This window comes from Delphinus delphis, chromosome 7 (assembly GCF_949987515.2).
Source record: "Delphinus delphis chromosome 7, mDelDel1.2, whole genome shotgun sequence".
Taxonomy (NCBI): domain Eukaryota; kingdom Metazoa; phylum Chordata; class Mammalia; order Artiodactyla; family Delphinidae; genus Delphinus; species Delphinus delphis.
Window position 1 is genome coordinate 94,844,889 of NC_082689.1, and position 22,844 is coordinate 94,867,732.

At 46.8% G+C, this 22,844-nt stretch overlaps 1 protein-coding gene across 2 annotated transcripts in view; it reads right to left on the reverse strand.

Annotated features, from left to right (window-relative positions):
* The window catches only part of MGAT5 (alpha-1,6-mannosylglycoprotein 6-beta-N-acetylglucosaminyltransferase), a 357,666-nt gene that overhangs the window by 301,859 nt on the left and 32,963 nt on the right, over window positions 1–22,844 (reverse strand). For both annotated transcript variants that reach the window (XM_060016916.1, XM_060016915.1), the window contains exon 2: window positions 1,372–1,421. The gene's annotated coding sequence lies outside the window, so the exon portion shown is untranslated. The remainder of the gene's footprint in view (window positions 1–1,371; window positions 1,422–22,844) is intronic.

Below are 22,844 nucleotides of genomic sequence, written 5' to 3' on the forward strand. Positions count from 1 at the left end.
AGACTGTCAACCCCACACAGAGCAGGAAAAAAAGAAAAAGAAAATCACAGCAGAGGAGAGGCAGAAAGATGCACACCCTTCCCAGAGCATAAGCCATTGCACCTGGGTATCAGGGACCGCAGACCCAGCTCCTATTCTTCACGATGCCAGCCTGCTACAGCCCCAGCTGCCATGCCTCGCACCTCCTGGGAGGGCAGTGAACGGACTTTCTTATCTGTCGGCACTCCACTAGTTTCAGAACAGACCCTTGAAGATAGATGGTTTACCTGTCCAGTCCCTGAACTGAAAACCACTCCCTTTCAGTCATGTGTGTGATGTGGAGGTAGGGGGATGTGTAAGAGGGATTAAATATGCTTGTTCTTAGACAAAACCCTATGTCTTTAGACACGCAAAATCTCTTTGAGGTTCTGACAGAGACACTTCTTGTTTCTCTGGTTTCTCCCAGCGGGACAAACTTTCAAGGTGACAGCTAGAGAGAAGCCTCTGATAAAAGTCACATGGTCACATAATTTGAGTTCTAACTAAGGCTTTTATTCACATCAGACATTCATCTGCTTGTCAGTTGCTGGAATGGATTTTCCTGTGATGTCGTTAGGGACAAAGTTTGTTCAAAGATCCACACACATAAGAGAAACAAGAATTATGAATGTTTCACGTTTCGTTCTGCTGGTCCCATAACCTTGATACCCAAATCCTATTAGCCTGTAAAATCCAAAAATTCTGCTCCCAAGCTGAATGTCTGATTTACCAAGATGACTCTCAAAGGTAGCTTAGACAGTGGGTTTAAGCACTCAGGACTATTCATACAGTTAGAACAAGGAAGCGCTCAGCAAAGTGCTTCCTCCGTAAAATACGTTCATAACTGGGGGCTTAGGAAAATGTACTCCGTGAACAATTCCTTGATACAGACACAGTTCAGAGATTGTGCAGTCATTCTGAGTCACACTCTCCACTTCATTGGCTTTGCTTATTTATGTTCACACCATGATCCTCTGTGTCTGAAGGGGCCAGCCCTTCCACCTAAGAGTATCAGGCCATAATCCAGTCCAATACATTTACGTTTGATAATGACTAAGTAATAAATGGCCTTCTGCTCCAGTCACGTCACTAATTCGAGGCAGATAAAACATTCTTGCCCAGCTAACCCAAAAGATAAATTCCACCAGGTTTCAAGCAAATAGCCAGGGACGTACGTCTCCTTGGGATTGAGTTGCGCTAGAAGGGCAACCCCCCGGCCCTTTGGGACTGTGGTGCATTTTGACGGTTCCAAATGCTAACGTGGGACTCAAATCCTCGGTCCTCTCCCCCTAAGGGCAAATATCCCAGGGTCTGTGCTTAGCCAGGTAAATATGTGCTTACTGTGGTACTTACATGGCCTGATGGATCCGCCTCCAATGTCTACTACAGAGCAGTAATCACTCCTGCAATCACAAGAACAAAGACATTTTTAAGTTTCTCCTCTTTAAGAACTTGATCCATTGCAAACAGACAGGCTGACAAAGAGCTTCTGCGAACTAGGCCTCTCACATTTCGGAACCGAATGCCTTTTAAGATAAATACCGAAAAATAGCTAGGTGAGCATTCCCAATCACTTCAACACCCAGAGGCATTTGTCTAAAAAATTACATTATCTCACTTGTTAGGATCCAAATCCATCCATTATTAGTTCAGCAGGAGTAAGGCTACATTTGGCGAAGATGGAGCATCTCCACAAAACCGTTCTTTGTTCCAAGTCTCAGGAGGCATTAAACCAAAGCTTTTACCAATCCTAATGCTTCCCGGACTAGACTACATTAATTTATACACACAGTCTCAAGTAGGTGTATACACATGACTTAAAAAATACATAGCTCTACGACAAAAAACCAAGGAGTCTGCAATACGAGATAAAGCCAGTTGAATCACAAGCCTGTTCATTTAAATATAACAGATTACTTGTACCTGCTTCACCTTGAATAAAATCAGAAAAGCAGTAAAAAGCCATTTTAGAAATATATCTACTATGTGTGCTTCTGATATCACTAATATTTTCCCTCTATAAAACTTTACTGGGCTTCCCTGGTGGCACAGTGGTTGAGAATCTGCTTGCTAATGCAGGGGACACGGGTTTGAGCCCTGCTCTGCGAGGATCCCACATGCCGCGGAGCAACTAGGCCCGTGAGCCACAACTACTGAGCCTGCGCATCTGGAGCCTGTGCTCCGCTACAAGAGAGGCCACGATAGTGAGAGGCCCACGCACCGCAATGAAGAGTGGCCCCTGCTTGCCACAACTAGAGACAGCCCTCGCACAGAAACGAAGACCCAACACAGCAAAAATAAATTAATTAATAAACTCCTACCAACGACATCTTCTTTAAAAAAAAAAAAAAAAAAACTCCTTTACAGAAAAACAAAAGGGGGAAAACATGTCCTTTTAACAAATACATACAGTGTGTTTCTGATATTCATGGAATTTATCAGCAGAGAATTATAAAACTAAAAGAGAGCTCAATAGAGAGGGAGGGAAGGAGAGGGAGGGAGGGAAGGAGAGGGAGGGAGGGAAGGAGAGGGAGAGGAAAAGAATAAAGACGATGCTGAACAGACCCATCTTCAAACTAACTGCCCAGAAGTCTTCTAAGACTAGCCAACTGGTCTACTTTTTTACTTAAGACCCTCATGGAAGAACATGTACCATATTCTGCTGGGAAATATCTGAAAGAGTTTTGTTTTTTTAATACAAAGATGATTCTCTCTTTATATGGTCTGCAGCATATAACTACCCTTCACAGCACTAACATTTTTGTCTGTGTCAACAGTCTCTGAACAATAGCAGAGGGTTGGTGCACTGGGGCAACTTACAAGAGCAGATTCAACCTGCTGTTATTCCAAATCCACCATCTCCATGAAACAGTCTGGCCTCAAATGCTTGCTAAGGAAGGGTAGAAGGCTAGAAGGAACTGAATCAATGCTGGTGGCCACGGGGCCCCTTTTGTACCAGCTTCATTCTGAGATAGCTTTGAGGTGAAGGAATGGGTTATCATGATACAGAAAAGCTACTAACTCCTGTAAGCAGCACCAAGATACATTTCAAGAAAACAATCCTAAGCATCTTGGTCAACATCAAAAACACATTCTCATGTAGCAGTGTCAGCTAACAAAATGAACACCCATGTGCCTCCGACTGCAATAATATCAACTTACTTTCAGTGCCTTAACTCTTTTCTGTATGTTTTCATAAACACCTAATTTGGTATATTACCTGGCAATTTGCCTTTGAATGTTGCGATCAAGTGCACAGCCCGTGGTGACTTAATGAATCATACCAGTAGTGACACTGGTATGATTCATAAGTCAAAGTGTTCATGATGTGCCAAAAGGAAGAGAAAAGTTCATTACCCTTTACCTCCCCCAACGCTTTCAAATCTGCATTTCCTTTAATAATACTCAGACTAATTAAGAACTCAATCTCGACTTCACTTTAAGAATCAGACAAGCTATTCCCTGAGTCATACGCAAACTACTGCATTATGCTTGGCTCTATACGTTAGCAAAATTCGTGGTCACCAAGAAACCCAAAGGCCATTCACTTTAATCCTCAGCAAAGCTTTAATGTTCAACTAATCTTAAATATCATTTCCTGCAGAGCCAGGTATATAAGATTAAAGTTTATAGCCATTTCTAGTTGCGTCTATAGATAAAGAAAATGTTGAAGGAAGTCCTTTCTCCTTCCTAATTTTCAAAACCAGCACCACTCCACAGCTTTCATCAAGATTTTACCCAAAGTATCTTTTCTAGGTATTAATAATAGGCTCCCCCTCAATCTCTTCTTGGGCTTATGCTTTGATTTTCCTCCCTTAATTATACCTAAACTTGTGAAAGCACTTGTAAATAGAGATCATGGGAATGCAATTCAATCTAGAAAGAATAAGGTAGCAATCACTGGAGATAGAGAGTAGCTAGGAAAAACTGGAATCCCATTTTCAACCAACCTATACCCCTTTCATTTTATATTTCGGATAAAATATATTATAAATGACCCACAAACAAAACAATCTACTTGATGAGCTCTGCCCTCTAACGCGGCATTCTATCAGAAGTCTGCATCTGCGTATCTTGCCTGTCACCCCTTCCCCATTCAAAGCATCTCTAAAAGTGAGCCACGGTAAACCCAGCTTGTTCAAGGACCACCTCTGCAGCACCTACGCTGCATCTGATGACACAGGATAAGGGAGGCCAATTCCAGACTGGTGGGTCTCACACCTCTTTGTCCCTAATGCCCTTCAGCACCGTCATCTGTTGGGTTGATCCCTTTTCAATTTTACACCCAAGTGTTCCATCCTCTTATTCCCTGTGGACAACGTCTCTCCAAATGGAGAATCTCAGAATCTTTATGTGACCGGGGATACAACTCAAAGCAGGCTTTCCCTCTCTTCTTTTCCACAGCCTAAGCAAAGGTGGCTCATTGTGAACACCAAAGCTGTCCCGACATTGATTCATGTGAGCAAATAGTTGAAGGGAGTTTATGGCTCTGCTTAAAATATCTTCATGTCTAGAAAAAAGACTTCCAACGATAAGGCCACTGAGCGCTTACACATTAGAATCAAATCATGACCATCGTTATAAGCGTTTTTAAAATTTTTCCTTTAATTCTTTTTATTTTTTTAATTGAAGTATAATTGATTTTACAATATCGTGTTAGTTTCAGTTGTACAGCATGATTCAATTTAATATATATTTCTATATGTTATATATATATTTTTTTCTTCAGATTCTCTTCCCTTAAAGGTTATTACAAAATATTGAGTATAGTTCCCTATCATTGTAAGATTGAAGTCATTCAGTCTTCCGTAAGGAACATCAGATAGTCACAGAGAAAAAAAGGCCCATAACTACAAGAGTGGCTTCATATATGGCTTTCACCTTAGGTCGGGCAGAGCAGCTAAATTTACCGCATAGCAAAATTTTGCCCAATTACAAAGATCTAGAGTGGCCCTTGACATCAGAACTTCTACAATTTTGACCTGATACGTTTGGTTTCATCACATTTCAAACTTGCTAGCATCCTTCCATTTCAGTGAGGTCTTTCATCAAGGCTCCACTGAGAGCTTCCCAAAATAGACTCCAATCTGAATTTGCCTCACATAGCTCACACCGCCTGGACTCAAATGCAGAGGCCCAACCTCACAAAGTCAGTGCCTCTCCAAGCCTCAAGTCTCCTCGTGTCTGAAGGAGAGATAACCACAGCGCCTCAGTCGGAAAGGATGGGGGGATTCACAAACTACTACGCCCAAAAAGCACAGCTGCTGCATCAGAGAGGCAGCGAACCCTCCACAAATGTTAGCAATGATTATTACTGTGGTTGTTACTCCTGTAAGAGGATAATAAAAGGGCAGTTCTAGAACCGGTCAGAAGCCTGGAACCACAGCCTGGTGGTGCCCGATGCATTACATTTTGATTTTGCTAACAGCTATTTTGTCAGGCAGGTGTGACAATTAACAATGATTTAGTGCCTTGGGCCCTGGAATACCCTTGCCTAACATGACCGTTCTACAGATGGTCCCTAGGTAAAGTGCTCGATTTACAAATAAGAAAAAAAAAGTGCATTCCTTGCGACTTCCGAATTCATCACTAACTTGGATTACAGAGAGAATACTTGTAGCCAAACAAGTTTACCCAAGATTTTACCAAGACACGGGCCGGGAGACCACTTACCAAGGTTTGCAACTATTTTTAACATTCGTTGACGTCACAAAGAGCAGATTCCCTTTACAAAACTGACACATAACCCCAAACAAAGCTCAGTATTTTCATCAGAATTATTTTTAACAGCCACCAGGGAATTAATCTTAAAATTCTGGTTTTGGAACCATCCGAGTTACACCTGTTTCTCTCCCCTAGCCTAATGGCTCTCAACGTACAGCCCTGGAAGCAGCAACATCATCATCACCTGGGGAAGTGGGGAATGCAAAAATCTCAGACCCCACCACACACCTACCAACCAGAAACTCGGTTGGAGTCCCGCCATCTATCTGAACAAGCCCCCCAGGAGTCCGGGATGTAGTCTCAAGCCTGAGACCTGCTACCAAGAGGCTCTTCACATGTGGCCTGGGGCATCACTTCAGGCGGCTCTTTTCCTTAAAAACTATCTGGCATTTTTCTGTTCCTTAAAAACCTGCTATAGGATGATGTCAACTGCTCCTTTCTATTTTTAATTCCTCATGATGAGGCTGAGGATGATTCATTCAGCACCTTATGTGATCACTTAAATAAGTAAGGCTCCTTCTCTCCCACCCCTAATGGAAGGTGACTGATGCCTGTTAGTTCTGATGTAATTATAGGAACAATTCAGTAACAAAAGCCTGTCCTTTATCAACCTCGGCGAAAGCTGTAACAGAGAGTTATAATTATAATGCTCCATTCTTTTCCACAATGTGTGCATAATAATGTCTCCTTTGAAACTGATCATACTGCATGTCATAACAAGGAAACACAGAACCCGGGATCAAATTTAGTTTATTGCAAATAGAGATCAAAACTGCAAGTGTTTGGGCAAACCTTTTCAACTCACAGGAAACAAGTATGCATTAACCATCTGGCTTGGTCTCATCTATCTAAGTGAAACATGAAAAAAGAACGTTGATTTGATGCTCTCCATGGGTCTCAAGGCGACCTCACAATACAGAATGGGTCTTATCACCAGACACCACCCATCATCTAACTAATTATCAAAGTGGGAAGCATTAAGGGGCATTTCCTAAATAATAAATAACCCTTCTCTATACCTTTAATTTGTTGAAGCGTGTGTTAATTCGAAGTTAATTTCATACCTGCTGTGAGGTATCCTGATGAATTGTGACTACCAACCTTATTATTAATTTCCCTTTCCTTTTTGATTAATTTCACACTTAGGCCTGGTAAGAAAGGCAAGATTAATGATGTCTGGAAGACAATGTTTGGTTCTTGTAAGATACTAAATCAACCTCAAGTGTTGAAGTAAACAGAGAAGCCAGATAAGGAAATGATAATGGAATCATCTCCAGGAGGGGGTCCAAGGTGCCATGCAAATAAATGCCCAGAACCCCAGCGAGTGTTTAAGCTGTACACTCCAGTTAATACTCTGCTGGGAGGGGAGGAGAATGAAAGTTGGAACTCTGAAGATTGCAAGACACGCTGATAAACTTGTGCCCCTTCCAGTGACTGCAGCGACGGATTTATTTATCACACTAGAGTTCTCAGTTTGGCAAGGGTCCCTCTGTGTACTACTTAGCCTCTTCACAGCCTTCTTGCCTTCTCCCCACTCTCCCTGTGACACTCTCAGGACTCCTAGCTCAACGTGTCAAGAGACAGATCTCCTTCATCAAATGATATAAAGAAAAGGAGTATAAACTCAATCGTATTATGCACTTTTCAACAGTCAGGGACCTTTGTGTATATATGCTGATCCTATTTCCAATAATAACACCTACATTCATTGAGAACCTGCTATGTTCCAAGACACTAGGAACTCTGTATAAGTTATCCAACCTAACAAGAGCTCTTGGAGGTACCATCACACACATTTTACGGATCAAGAAACGGAGGCTTAGAAACCTAAATATCTTGCATAAGTGAACCCCATCTTCACAGAGATCTGTCAGGCTCCTAAGCCTGGGGTCTTCCATACCATACTGCTTCCCTGGGCGCATGAGTGAAGAGAACGTTTACGGCTGTGTGGAAATTATTCCAGAAAACCTGAAAGCTATGGGCATGCCATTCTCCTCTAAGAAACTTCCCTGCCTACCCCAGCTCCAATGACCCAAGTCTTCTTTGAAGTCCAACATTTTTCCTTTTATACTGGAGTATAGTTGATTAACAGTGATGTGTTAGTTACAGGTGTACAGCAAGTTATACCCATACAAGTATCCATTCTTTTTCCAGTTCTTTTCCCATTTAGATTATTACAGAATATTGAGCGGAGTTCCCTGTGCTATACAGTGGGTCCTTGTTGGTTATCCATTTTAAATATAGCAGTGTATACATGTCAATCCCAAACTCCCAGTCTATCCCTCTCCCCCCACCCACCCTTTTCCCCTGGTAACCATAAGTTCATTCTCTAAGTCTGTGAGTGCTTCTGTTTTGTAACTAAGTTCATCTGTATCATTTTTTTAGATTTTTGAAGTCCAACATTCAAATAAAATTCCACAATTCTATGCTATCTCTTAGACTTTCTAATGTCCACTAGAGTACCCTGTATCTTACATCTCCCCTCACAAACAAGCCTGCCCAAATAAGACCTAAATCTAAGTTCTAAACACGGCCATCAGTCATCTCTGACCATTGTCTAGAGCATCATCAATATAGTAGTAGCCACTTGCTACATGTGGCTATTTAAGTTACAATAAAATAAAAAACTCAGTTCCTCAGACACACTAGGCACATTTCAAGTACTCCACAGCTTCATGTGGCTAGTGGCTACCATGTTGGACAGCAGAGATACAGAACATCTCCATCGTGGCAGAAAGCTCTACCGGACAGCACAGGGGTAGAGATATTTCAGGACAGCATCTTTTCATCTAAAATCCTTCTGACACTGTACAGAAGGACCAGCCTCTTCACAGAACTAATTAAGGGCTTCACTAGGCTAACTGAGGCCATACCTACATGTCCTCAGATGTCATCTTTTAGGAATAACACTCCTTGAGAAGTTAGGTCACTGGATAAACTTATAAAGCAAGCAGACCGACCTCATACAACACAAAGTGTCAAACTAGAGGTGCTAACAATCATCGTAATAAGGCCTTCCATTCGGGAATAACCACCCTGTGGAACCACAGGTCGGGATTCACCAGGAACAATCACACAGACACACGCATGGCCACCCACACAGGGGCATCCCCAGGCTCTTCCTCACCAAAGCCCTCTCCCCTATGCCTCCTGGGCAAGACAAGGTCCCCACGTTTGGTCTCTCGTTTCTAATTATTAAGTAAATCAATGCAAGAAAATCACCTTTCAATCAGATTGGTATTTCCCACCAATCTCTCTCAATTGCTTCATTAAAAGCTGGAGAATCAGCAATGAGACAGGCTTTTGGTGACAATGACAGTCTGACAGTAGGCTAGAAAAGAGAGCCTCAGTCCCCTCAGTGACACCTGACCTGGAAGGAGTTACTTAAAAGACTTCCAGAGGGCTTCCCTGGTGGCGCAGTGCTTGAGAATCTGCCTGCCAATGCAGGGGACACGGGTTCGAGCCCTGGTCTGGGAGGATCCCACATGCCGCAGAGCAACTAGCCCCGTGAGCCACAATTACTGAGCCTGCGCATCTGGAGCCTGTGCTCCGCAACGGGAGAGGCCGCGATAGTGAGAGGCCCGCACACCACGATGAAGAGTGGCCCCCGCTCGCCACAACTAGAGAAAGCCCTTGCGCAGAAACGAAGACCCGACACAGCCATACATACATACATACATACATAAAATTAAAAAACAAAAAGGCAAAATTCCTTTAAAAAAAAAAAAAACTTCCAGGAATTAAAAAACTTGAGAAACTCTGGGTATAGCTCCACTTTGGGGGAGGATCCTAAAATACAGTGTTGGTTACTGTTGGATTAGAACAGCCCTGGATGGGACGTACAGAGTGATAAAGAGGCAAGGTCACTGATCTGACCTTCGACTGTTCCAACGTGCAAGTGCCCTACAGGAGGCATTTCTTCTCTCTCTCCATTCTTCACTGCTTTCTCCTTCCTCCCTCCCCACTGCTGTCTATGCACCAGGCCCTTAAGATTGAACTCCACGCCCAAGATACGCCAGACTTCATGGCTGCCGGTACTCGTCTATAAAGTGGTAGACCGACAATTGAATGCCACCTCCAGTGCGAACTCCTTTAGGTAATTACAGTAACGCCTTGACAGTCCCAGACTCAAATCAGCACGCAGGTCAGACCTGGGGCTCTCTCACCACAGTAATGGATGGGAACTTTGTAAAGCTAAGACAAGAAATCGAGGAGAGTTTTCTAAGAAACATGCAAATCAATTCATCCTCGGTTGGGGAAAGGTGATGATAAACTAACATGTTCCTCTCTTAGAGCCTATGAAAGTCATCTCTGAACTCCCAACTCCATCACATGAGTAAGGTCAACTTCTGCCTCTCTTCTTGGCATTACTCACCTTTGCTTAAGGACCACGGCCAACGGAATCACTACCTTCAAGGAGAGGTGCAGCATTAACCCTTTCCTGCCAGTAGCTCACAACAGCTTTGTAACCTGGGGGACCTTTCTCTAGCCTCATCCCTCCACCTCCCAATCCATTCCCGACCACCTGCCAGGTGAGCCTTGGGAAGCAACCCGCAGGTCAGGCCTCTACACATCAATAAGGTGGGTCAGGTGCCACCGTCTCTAAGATCCAACCCTGGCCTTGAGGCTCTCCTGAATCTACTTTTTCTCCCTCTTGTCTTCAGGTCTTCCCTGCCCCCCAATACATCCAACTTACCCTCCATAACACCGACAACATCTGCTCTGGGAAATTTTCCCAGGCCTGAAATGCCCATCCCCTTTTGGGTGCGGTAACACTAATAACCAGTCATCTCCTCTAGAACAGGGTACGTCCTACACTTCCTGTTATCTCTGAACAGTGTTTCAGAGCCAGACTCTTACACAAAAATCAACGCTCTGCTAGTATTTGCTAATCCACTGAAAACAGCTGCTATCCATGCTGGTAAGTTCATTATTTCGACAGTGGGTTCTCAGACCATGAAGACCCCTTCCACATCCAGTTTGCTCACTGTGAGCCCATGGAGGCTCCAGACTCCGTCTTGTGATTCCAGCTCCACCATTTATCAGGAAAGGCACTTAACACCTCTAAGCCTCAGTACTGTCTTTTGTGAAACCAAGGTCATAAGAGTACCAATCCTCCACCCACACTCCCTGACCCAGGCAATGTGGCCTGCAGACAAAGGTAAAGCACTTAGCATAGGGCCTAGCACACAGCAGGCATTCAGTAACGGTTACCTTTACCCTCTCTCTTTCTCCCAGTTATTAGTAAGTCTCCTTAAGGGGACATGCAGCATAGTAGAAATAACAGTCATGGGAATAAAAGAAACCTGTGTTCAAATCCCAACTTAGTTCAGATCCCAGCTGTGGACCCTTGGAGAAATTTCACCACTCAGCTTTAGTATCTTCATCTGTAAAACGGGGTTAGCAATCAACCTTAAAGGGCTCGTCTAAGAATTATACAAGGGAATATACCTGAAGTTCCCCGTACCTAGTCAGCAATTCACTCTGTGCCGTTTATTAAATATGAATTTAATTCAGTCAAAACACAACTGAAAAGGAAACAAACACCCATGTATCCTCACATCACTGTCACCCGCTTCCAGTCACATTCTTTAAGTCCATAAACCAGGCCCGGGCCATTTGGAAACAGAGCAGGACCCTGTGGGATGCTGTTGGGCACAAAAGCCTTGCCGTGTGCCCCGTTTCTTGTTTGCAGGAAAAAGGCTTCAGCCTCCCAGACCTTTTCTGAGTTTCAAAGGCCAAACAGTTACTAATTAGGGAGTGAGGGAATACAGGAAACAAAGGAAAGGCAGTCAAACAATAGTGCAGGAAGGGGCCTGGTTCTGGTTCCTCCGGGGGGATGTGTGTAATAATTTGATCCGAATCTCTGAGTTCTTCTACAGGAACCAGGGCCCCCTACCCAGGTGGAGGAGGTAACTTCAGGCTGAGCAAAAGCACGTGGACCCCAGACTGGCTGGAGCCAGATGGCTGATGACTGAGATCCCTGAACACCACCCCGTTCCCCCTGCAACAACCGATCAGAGGAAGCCCTCAGCCCAAATTGTGCCCATACAAACTCTTCCCCAAAAACCATCGGGGGGTTCGGGTCCTTGAGCGCCAGCTGTCCCATTCTCCTTGCCGGGCCCTGCAGCCCACATTTCTCCCCTCCAGACAACCACGATTCGGTTTGTTGGGCCTCACCGCGCGCTGCGCACACAAACTCAGCTTCGACAAAAATTTCAGCTGCCCATCCGCACCCCCCGGGTCATCAGCCAGAGTCCTCACACAGTGAATGCCAGAAAAATTCCACCGGGCGCTGCAAGGAGACCCATTGCCTTAAGGCGAATCACCTGCGTTCACGTCCCCATCTCCAAATATTCACATCTACTCAGATTGACACTTAACACTAGCGAGGCCATTCCTGAAAGGAAAATACACTAGGACGATTAGCTACTTCTCCAAAACAAACCTATGGTTGAAATCATTCTAACCGAACAAGAGCCCCAAGCGCTAGGGGAGAGAAAAACCCACAAGTCTGAATATTCAAACAAGTGGTTGAAACCCTTGCAACCCCAGAAAGGAAGTCCCCAGCCAGGATCACACTTTCATTGGAAAGAAAAAGAAACTCCACTCTTTCAGATCAATTTGCAAGTTTCCGGAAACTCAAGAGTGGGCGTTGGAGCATTACAGAGGCCTGGTGCGTCCCCTCTCCCCTCCCACGGGGCCCTGAGGGTCCTGACGTCTGCCTCCCCCTAGCTCCAGGCCGGGGCCCAGGAGGCCCAAGCTCCAAATCCTTGGCGCCGATCCCCCCAGGGCTGGAGGGGAGAGGAAGGGCAAGAAGACAGCATTCAGGGGTTGCAGGAGTTACTGGGTAAGCAGGCTCCCAGCAGAAATATGTGTCTTCCCTGCGATGGTCTTAATCCCCAGAGCTGAAAGAGGACTTCCTTTCCTTCCCAGAGCACCCAGCTCAGCTCAGTCCAGCCCAGCCGACGCCTCGATGCCCTGGGCTCGCTCAGGCTCACAGGCTCTTACCCCAGTCCCGCTCTGTCAGCTGGTCCAAGGACAGCCATTCTCCCCGACACAGGCGGGGGAAGGCTTGGCGGTATCCAGGGCGAGGGAGCTGTGCTTCACAAGGGCCTGCGTGTCCCTAAAGAGCTGCAGACTCACCGCCCCTGCCCGAATCCTCCGAGCGGCTCTCCACCTCAACCTTTCTCAGCTCCACTACCTCCCTCCGGGTGTCCCCAGGTTTCCCCTTGCCCAATTCTGCCCCGGGGGCAATCAGCTGGATGCTCCCAGCCTGAAGTTCACCGGAAGGTATCAGATAACACAGCAAAGGCGGCCAGAATTACCCACGCTCCCCAACCAGCCACGACCTCCAGGACCGGTGACTTTTACAACCACCCCGTTTGCAGATGAAGGAATAGAGGCTCAGAGTTAAAGTAACAGGCACCAAGTCACAGAGCTGACAGGCGGCGGTGCCATGATGGGGACCCAACTAACCACACAGCTCTCCCTTGTAGCCTCTGGAAGGGCCACGTACCTTCCAGCCACTCTCCACCATCTATCCTCTCACTGCCTCATCACTGGAGGAAAGGATGACCTCTTAATAAGCCCAACTCATCATCATCAGGTGCTGTGTGCTGGGGGAGGGGAGCAGGGAGGACCAGCTGCGTCCACCCCCAGCTGTACCCACCTCATCAGCATCTCTCTCAAGAGGCTCGGGCAAGCCAGACCGCACTTTGCAGCTATGAATATTGAGGCTTACGCTGCAAGCCAGGCTGCACTGTCCCCCAAGTCAGGCCGAGTCCACTGACTTGTTTGGTGTACATCCAGCCTCATTCCGGGCAACACCAGCGTGCAGAGCTCAGGAATCTGCATTTCACTCCCCAGATGACTCTGATGCCACTTAGGAACCCCTGGACCATCCCCCTTCCCCAGAGTGGCAGTTTTGGGAAAGGGATTTTAGACTCCCCTCGAGGGCTGTTAAAAAGATGTGCCACCAGCCCCAGCAAAGATAAAACCAAAGATGGGCTTCCCTGGTGGCGCAGTGGTTAAGAACCCGCCTGCCAATGCAGGGGACACGGGTTCGAGCCCCGGTCCGGGAAGATCCCACATGCCGCGGAGCAAGTAAGCCCATGCGCCACAACTACTGAGCCTGCACTCTAGAGCCCGCGAGCCACAGCTACTGAAGCCCGCGCGCCTAGAGCCCGTGCTCCGCAGCAAGAGAAGCCACCGCAGTGAGAAGCCCACGCACCACAACGAAGACCCAATGCGGCCGAAAATAAATAATAAAATAAAATAACTTTATTAAAAATAAAACCAAAGAAATAAATCCAAACAATCTGAAAACTGCTCAGGCGTAAAGAGTAAGGTGGGGAGATGGAGACAGTGATGAACTTCCCAACTGTATGGTCTGGGGTAAAGCACGCACTGCCTCCTCTACTGGGCAACCTCAACATGCTTCAAAGGATTTAACATTCCCAGAGATTCATGCAGCCAGCTAGTTGCAAAAGGAGGGGAGAGAGACAAAAAGAGAAAAAGACGCAGACAAGGGAGGGAAAGAGAGAAAGAGAAATCCTGGGGAAGCCTTTTACATATCACAGTGACAGGAATAAAAAGACCCTTCACACACACACACACACACACACACGCACACACGCTCACACACACAAACTCACAGATGATGAGTAGGATTTAGCCCAGCACTCTCCAAAAGAAAAACAATGCAAGCCACATATATAATCTTAAATGTTCTAGTAACCACATTAAAAAGAAACAGGTGAGGGAATTCCCTGGCGGACCAGTGGTTAAGTCTGCGCTTCCACTGCAGGGGGCAGGGGTTGGATCCCTGGTCGGGGAACTAAGATCCTGCATGCTGCGCAGCACAGCCCCTCCCCGCAGAAAACAAAGAAACAGGTGAAATTAATTTCAATACTGTAGTTTAACCCAATATATCCAAAATATTATTGTAAAACATGTAATCGGCATTTCAATACCATTAACGAAGTCTTTTACATTCTTTTCTTCACACTACGTCTCCAAATGTCAGTGTGTATTGACAGCATATCTCAATTCAGATTAGCTGCATTTCAAGTGTTCAAAAGCCACACGTGGCCACTAGCTGCCATGCTCGGCAGTCCAGATTTAGACAGAGATGGGCAGGTCAAGAGGAAGAGGAGGGGTGGACAAAGAACTAAGAGAGTATGACATCCAGGATCATCTATGACCCACAGGGAGTGTTCATAAGGGGTCAGACGTAGTCAGCCTTCAGACTCAACAGTCAGTACGTCAGCACAATTTGCTAACCGAGAGCGAGCTGGGGTCACCATTTTGGTGCCCAAAGTACCAAGCCCACAACTGAAGAATCTAAGTCCATTACCACTCAGTGACATGGCACCCAGTGGCACATCACACACACGTGCTAGACCCCGAGCCACAGTCTGAACCCCCAGCAGCCACCCACGTGGAGCTCAGGCCTCCAAGGGAAATGGCTGAGAGCTGCCCTCTCTCTGCCCCGTGGGCATAAGCTCCACCCAAGGAAATCAAACAACAGGTTCCTCCCACCTACAGGCTGTAAAGGGGAAGGGGAACACACAGGCAGGTGAAAAAAGGAGAAGGAAGATATCTTGGCGCTTGTGGTGGGTAAAATAATGGCCCCCACAGATGTCCTTGTCCCAACTCCCAGAACCTGGGCATGTTGCTTTACGTGGCAAAAGGGCCTTTGCTGATCTGATTAAGTGAAGGATCTTCATCTGGGAAGAGTATCCTGGATTATCCAGGTGGGCCCAAGGTAATCAGAAGGGTTCTTATAAATGAGCGGCAGGAATGTCAGTCAGAGAAACGTGGAATCCCAGAAGCAGAAATCACAGTCACGTGATCACTTGCTTTGAAGATGGAGAGGGGGAGCCCTGAGCCAAGGAATACATGGCCGCCTCTAGAAACTGGGAAAGTCCAGGAAACAGTCTCCCCTACAGTATCCAGAAATAATGCACTCCTGCTGACATCCTGATTTTAGCCCAATGAGACGTCTGTTGGACTTCTGATCTCCAGAACTTTACCAAATCTGTGTTAAGCCACCAATTTTGTATCAACTTGTTACGGAAGCAATAGGAACTCACATACCATTTGTAGAGTGGTCAGCTAGACACACACATGAGTTACCGTGACGCTGCAAGGTATCAGCAGCAGTAGCTGTAGTTGTCTTCGTAGTAATGGTAACGGCCACCGTGCACTGAGGGCTTACTAAATCTCAAGCACCCTGACTACTTCGCCAACGTTTTTAAAAATACACTTTTCATTTTGGAATAACTTTCAATTTACTGGAAAGTGGCAAAGATAGGACAGAGTCCCTGTATTTGTTCACCCAGCTTCCTGAATGCTAACCTCTTACACAACCATAATGCATTTGTCAAAACCAGGAAATTAACATCAGCACAACACCATTAACGAAACTCCAGACTTTATTTGGAATCCACCAGTTGTCACAAATATTTTATCTTCCCGAGAGCCCTAGGAGGCGAGTACCATTCTAATCGCCATATGATAAATGAGGTGGCTGGGTCTTAATAAGATCCAATCACTTGCTGGGGCTCACAACAGTGAACACCAGCAAGGCTTTTCAACTTGATGCCTCTGTTTGGCTTTTCAACTTGACCCCTACACCATAAGCTCCCCTGGATATCAACACCCCTGTCTTATAGGACAGGAAAACCCAAGGAGAAGCAAGTTACCCAAAGGCATGCTACCGGAAGCAACAGCAAACCTGGGGGCACCTGACTCCAGAGATCACAGTCCAGCAACAGTCTCCCTCCCTGTCATGGAGGGATAGGAGCCTCCAGGGGCCATGAAAAGCTCCTGAGATCCATGAAAATGTCGTGGTGGCTGTGATGGGAAAGAGGGGATCAGGGCTCTGGACGATGCCTACCTGCCTAGGACCACTAGGTAAACCTCAGGGCTTCCTGTGGCTCTCAGTCAGCAAGGGGGCCCACTAAAGAGGCCTTTACCAGGAGCTTTCCTATAGAGGAACGGGCAGCAGAAGCAGCTTCCATCAAACCACCAGGATCCCCGCTCTGGGGCCTTCACAACATGATTACAATGAGCTCCTGGAAAACATTCCTCTCCGGCGGGATCCTGTACCTCCAACCTTTCTAGCCCCTAGATTCTACCAATTCAGCAGCAAAAGAAGCAGGCAGAAAAGATTCTCCCACCGTGAAGTCGTTAACGACCTCACCCACAACTACACACAGCAAGTGGGACAGGAACCGGGACAGACTCACCTGGATGGCCCACAGCAAGCCGCCCTGTTCACTTTTCTCCCAGCCTTTGTTTCCTTGGTGGCATTCCATGACCCAGCAGGTCTCTGAGCACTGTGATAGCACTTTGCTATCTGTACACCTCTCTCAGTGGTTCTCAAAGTGGGGTCCCCAAACCAGCAACCTCACCTGGGAGCTTGTAAGAGATGCAAATTCCCAGGCCCCAGCCCCCAGCCCAGGCCTACAGAATCAAATTCTGGGGACGGGCCAACAATCAAGTTAACAAGTCCTCCAGGTGTTCCTGATGCCCGCTACAGTTTGAGAACCATTAAATTCTGTATCCCCTGTACCTCCTCCATGGCTGACTTATGACCCAGAAATGTGCTCGGAAAGGTCTCTGTCTGCAGAGGTAAACACAAGGTCATACATACGCCGACTGTGGGCCCAGGGCAGGAGCTCACAAGCCCGACTGGGTTAGCAGTATTCATTCATAACAGTCAGGGAGCAGCACGGGCCAGTGCAGGGCAGGCCTGTGCCACATGCTGTGGGCCCATCCTTGGCTTCACGGCGCTTAAAGGGAGGAGAGCTTGAAGATACCAATCGAGCAAACCTACAGATGAACGGAAAATTACAAACTGTGGCAAAGACTATGAAAGAAAAAAAAAATGGGGGTGCTGCAGCACAGAATGACAAGGATCTCCTTCCACCTCAGTGGTTGAGGGAGGGGTCCCCGAGGATGGGACACTTAGACCAAGATACAGAGGAAGAGCAGGAGTCGGCCAGGCAAAGAGGCAAACATCCGCAGTAGAGGAAAAGCTTGTGCCAAGGCCCTGGGGCAGGAGAGAGTGTGGTGCTTTGGAGATACTGAAAGAAGCTAGGGTGGGTAGAAAACAGGAGGAGGCAGGAGGAGTCCTTGGGAGAGAAGACAAGTTGCCCAGCCTTGGATGGTGCTGCACCTCACAAGATTGGTTAGAAGTCTGCGTTGGGGGCTTCCCTGGTGGCGCAGTGGTTGGGAGCCCGCCTGCCGATGCAGGGGACGCGGGTTTGTGCCCGGTCCGGGAGGATCCCACATGCCGCGGAGCGGCTGGGCCCGTGAGCCATGGCCGCTGGGCATGCGCGTCCGGAGCCTGTGCTCCTCAGCGGGAGGGGCCACAACAGTGAGAGGCCCGCGTACTGCAAAAAATAAATAAATAAAAATAAAAAAGAAGTCTGTGTTGGAGTCTAGGCTTAGGAGGCCCATGAATTTTAGGCAGAACACTGACAATAAACATAATAACTAACATCTATTCAGCAGTGGTCTAAATGTTCCAGGTAAAAAAGTAATCCTTACAACAACTCATGAGTAGGTTCTATTAGCATCATCATCTCCATTTTACAGTTGAGCACAGAAGCTAAGTTGCCCCAAGTCACCCAGCTAGTGACGGATCAGAATCCAGTCGGACCAACTTCAGATCCCAAGCTCTGGATCACCTCGCCACATGGCCTCTCGGTAGGAAAAGACTGACGGCAGTGATCTGGTTTGCATTTTCAAAAGCTTGCTGAAGATGCTGCACCGACAGGGAAAAGACGATGCGGGCAGAGGCCACTTCATGGTCCAGGCAAGAAATGGCAGCAGCTGTGTGACAGGCTGGGACCCAGGACCCTCTGCTGCAGTGCTGCAGTGCTCGCACCTGGACACACCTCTCCTCAAGCAACAGGATACAAAGAAACTATATGGGACTAAAAATAAGTGCGTGCACGCACAGTTGGGGCAAATTCTGGACAGAAGACACAAAGAGACCAAAAAACCCAACGGCCACTTTTGAAGAGCCTGGAGCAAAAGCAGGGTACTGTACATGCTGCCTGCACACAACAAGGGGTAGGCAAAGCACCCAAGCCCCAGGTCCGGCCTGACCCCTGGACACACCCCTGCCCTCATCCCACATAAGGATCAAGCTCACTCCCCCTGAGCGAGCAAGCAAGCAAGGGAAGCTGTTGCTTGTTCTGGCTCCCCGCCTGCTGCAGCAGGGGCCCCAATAGAGCCTTGCCTGAATTTCTTGTCTGGCCTCTGATCAATTTCTATTGATTAAGGAAGGCCAAGAACCCTGGTCGGTAAGTAACAGCCGGGCCAGGGTAGTGGCAGCAAAGTTGTCCAGGCGAGAGAAATGTCTGCGTGCAAAGAAAGAATGGTCTCTCTCAGGGGCGCTCACCAAGTCCCCAGACTCCTGAACAAAAGTCAGTGCATTCTAACCTACCCCCTGCACCTTCCATCAGAGAATCAGAGTAAGGGCTGAGGAGAGGGCTCCCCGTCCTGGGAGGTAAACCCAAAATACAGGGCTGTCATCATGACAGAAACAGCGCTTGGCCTCTTCAACCCGAGCCTCTGTCATTCTTTTCTTTTTTTTAAATTTTTTATTGAAGTATAGTTGATTTACAATGCTGTGTTAGTTTCTGGTGTACAGTAAAGCGGTTCATTTATACATATATATTCTTTTTCAGATTCTTTTCCATTATAATTGATTACAAGATATTGAGTATAGTTCCCTGTGGTATACAGTAGGTCCTTGTTTTTTTTAATCTATTTTATATGTAGTAGTGTGAATCTTTTAATCCCAAACTCCTAATTTATCCCTCCCTACCCCTTTCCCCTTGGTAACCGTAAATTTGTTTTCTACGTCTGTGAGTCTGTTTCTCTTTTGTAAATAAGTTCATTTGTATCTAAAACGTTAGCATTTTGAGGAAAAAGTCTGTTCCTTGTTCAGAATGGATGTCGTTAAGCACCAACAAATGTCACCAATGGCCAAGATGCCTCACCCAATACCCTCACATAAAACAAGGACCCTAGTCAAACTTAAGAGGTAAAGAGAGGCTTCCCGCTCCCATTTGAACAAGCAGAGTTTTCTTTAATTACCTTGATTGCCTCGCAGTTCATCAGGGAAAGTATGACAGCACATTGCTCAGGGTGGCTGACGTTTCCAGACAAGTCCCACCTATGACTAGGTAAAATGGTGTGGGTCTTGGGGAAACCAGTATTCAACCATTGCCTTGGGCTCGATTTAGAGTCTGAGGGGTGTGGTCAGTGTTACCCGACTTTAAAAGGGTGGGTGAGGGTGGGAGGCTTCACCCCGTCATCTGACAGAGCCTGAGACTCAAAGCCACTGACTGAGATCTGTGTTGGCAGTGGGCCAGACCACTAGAGCCACCGGGTTTCCTGTCCCCGACAGATCGAGTCTGGACACCCCTGGCCTGCCATTTCCCCAAGATAAGCCTGGCTTCTGCCCTCTGACCTGCAGGTCTGGACGTAGCTTGGACAGGCCAGCTGTGGAATCCAGCGGGCCTCTACAGGAGAGGCTGGGCACGTTCCTTTCTGTAAATCAGTCACCGCCTCATTCGGTACATTTGCGAAAAGGCAACATGGATTTCAGAGCTCTGAAGGGCTCTGTCTTGGAAGGCTAACAGAAGTGGGCAAGGGCTTCCCTAGTGGCGCAGTGGTTGAGAGTCCGCCTGCCAATGCAGGGGACGCGGGTTCGTGCCCCGGTCCGGGAAGATCCCACAGGCCGCGGAACGGCTGGGCCCGTGAGCCATGGCCGCTGAGCCTGCGCGTCCGGAGCCTGTGCTCCGCAATGGGAGAGGCCACAACAGTGAGAGGCCCGCGTACAGCAAAAAAAAAAAAAAAAAAAAAAAGAAGTGGGCAAGCTGTCCTTCTGAAGCCCCCTCTGGCATAACCATCCATGCCCCACCCACCATTCCTCTGTCCCACATTCTTCTTCCTTGCACTGGCTGCCTTAATGAGGTACAAAGTCTCTGTTTTGTACACTGAAACTATTAAAACCTGGGGAGTGAAAAATGCTACATCTTTCTCTTGCTTACGAAAGTATTCAACTGCCTCTTGTTTTGCAGGGCTCGTGTATTTTTTCCCTAGAGGATGGTGAACCTTAAAAAGAGAGAGCTGTTAACTACTGGGCATATACCCTGAGAAAACCATAATTCAAAAAGTCATGTACCACAATGTTCACTGCAGCTCTATTTACAATAGTCAGGACATGGAAGCAACCTAAAATGTGGCACATATATGCAATGGAATATTACTCAGCTGTAAAAAGAAACAAAATTGAGTTATTTGTAGTGAGGTGGATGGACCTAGAGTCTGTCATACAGAGTGAAGTAAGTCAGAAAGAGAAAAACAAATACCGTATGCTAACACACATATATGGAATCTAAAAACAAAAAATGATTCTGAAGAACCTAGGGGTAGGACAGGAATAAAGATGCAGACATACAGAATGGACTTGAGGACACAGGGAGGGGGAAGGGTAAGCTGGGACAAAGTGAGAGAGTGGCATGGACATATATACACTACTAAATGTAAAATAGATAGCTAGTGGGAAGCAGCCGCATAGCACAGGGAGATCAGCTCGGTGCTTTGTGACCGCCTGGAGGGGTGGGATAGGGAGGGTGGGAGGGAGACGCAAGAGGGAGGAGATATGGGGACATATGTATATGTATAGCTGATTCACTTTGTTATACAGCAGAAACTAACACAACATTGCAAAGCAATTATACTCCAATAGATTATGTTAAAAAAAAAAAAAGAGAGAGCAGCAGGGACCTCCCTGGCGGTCCAGTGGCTAGGTCTCCGCGCTCCCCACTGCAGGGGGCGCCAGTTGGATCCCTGGTCGAGGAGCTATGATTCCACGTGCTGCGTGGCGCAGCGAAAAGAAAAACACCGATGTCAACAACAAAAGAGCTACAGCCCTGCCCTTGCCCCGCGTGAAGGGTCCAAGAAGCCTCTGATGCTGTAAGAAAGGTAAAGGGGCAGGGTGGGAAGGAGGACTCCGTCTCCCTGGGCCTGGACCCCAACAGCATGAGGCCCTGGGGAGCCTCCCTTCCCAGGGAACAATAATCAAGTCAACGCGCCACGCAGCGCGCTCTGGGGGAAAGGCAGCGCCACCTCCAAGCTGATGGTCCTTCAGCGGCCTGTAAGATGCCAAGTGAGTGGCTTAAGGACCCAGCAGGACACGATACACAAAACTCCTCCCAGAAGGCAGGCCTGTCAATGGAAAAGTAGTATCATTTGTGACAGCATTAATAACAACCCAGGCTTGAGGCCAACAGATACCACTGGATTACTTTTCCAACCTCTTCAGGGAGACCACCTAGTTCGATGGAGGCTGTTATTTCTTTGTTTTCAAGCATGACAGCATCTCCCACCATGTGACAGCAGGATTCCCTTCCAGGGAATTTACTTCTGATGCGTCTGTCCTGCCAATGACAGGCTGCCTGAAGTACAGGGGTTAAAACAAACAAAACGAAAAATACAGTCTGGAAGAAGGTCCAGAGGAAGTTTACAATTCTGATTCCAAAAAAGAAAAAAAAACAAACCAAAGAGCTCCAGATCAAGCATCAATACCTTAAAAAAGGCTTAAGGGGGAGGCAAGGGTGGAGGGTGGGAAATGGGATGAAGACAGTCAAAAGGTACAAACGTCCAGGTATAAGATAAATAAGTACAAGGCATGTAATATACACCATGATAAATGTTAACTAACACTGCTGTTGCGTTTATGTTATATTTGAAAGTTGTTAAGAAAGTAAATCCTAAGGGTTCTCATCACAAGGAAAATAATTTCTTTCTATTTCTTTAATCTCGTACCTATACGAGATGGTGGATGTTCACTAAACTTATTGTGGTCATGATTTCATGATGAATTTAAGTCAAATCATTATGCTGTACACCTTAAACTTAAACAGTGCTGTCTGTCAATTATATCTCAGGGGAAAAAACGCTTAAGGAATGTTTCAGTGTTTTCTAAGCCGTGTTTCTTGAACCACCTGGGGAGTCGGCTACAAAGGTGGGCTCTGTGTCTTGGGACAGGGTTGGGGGGCTGAGATCTG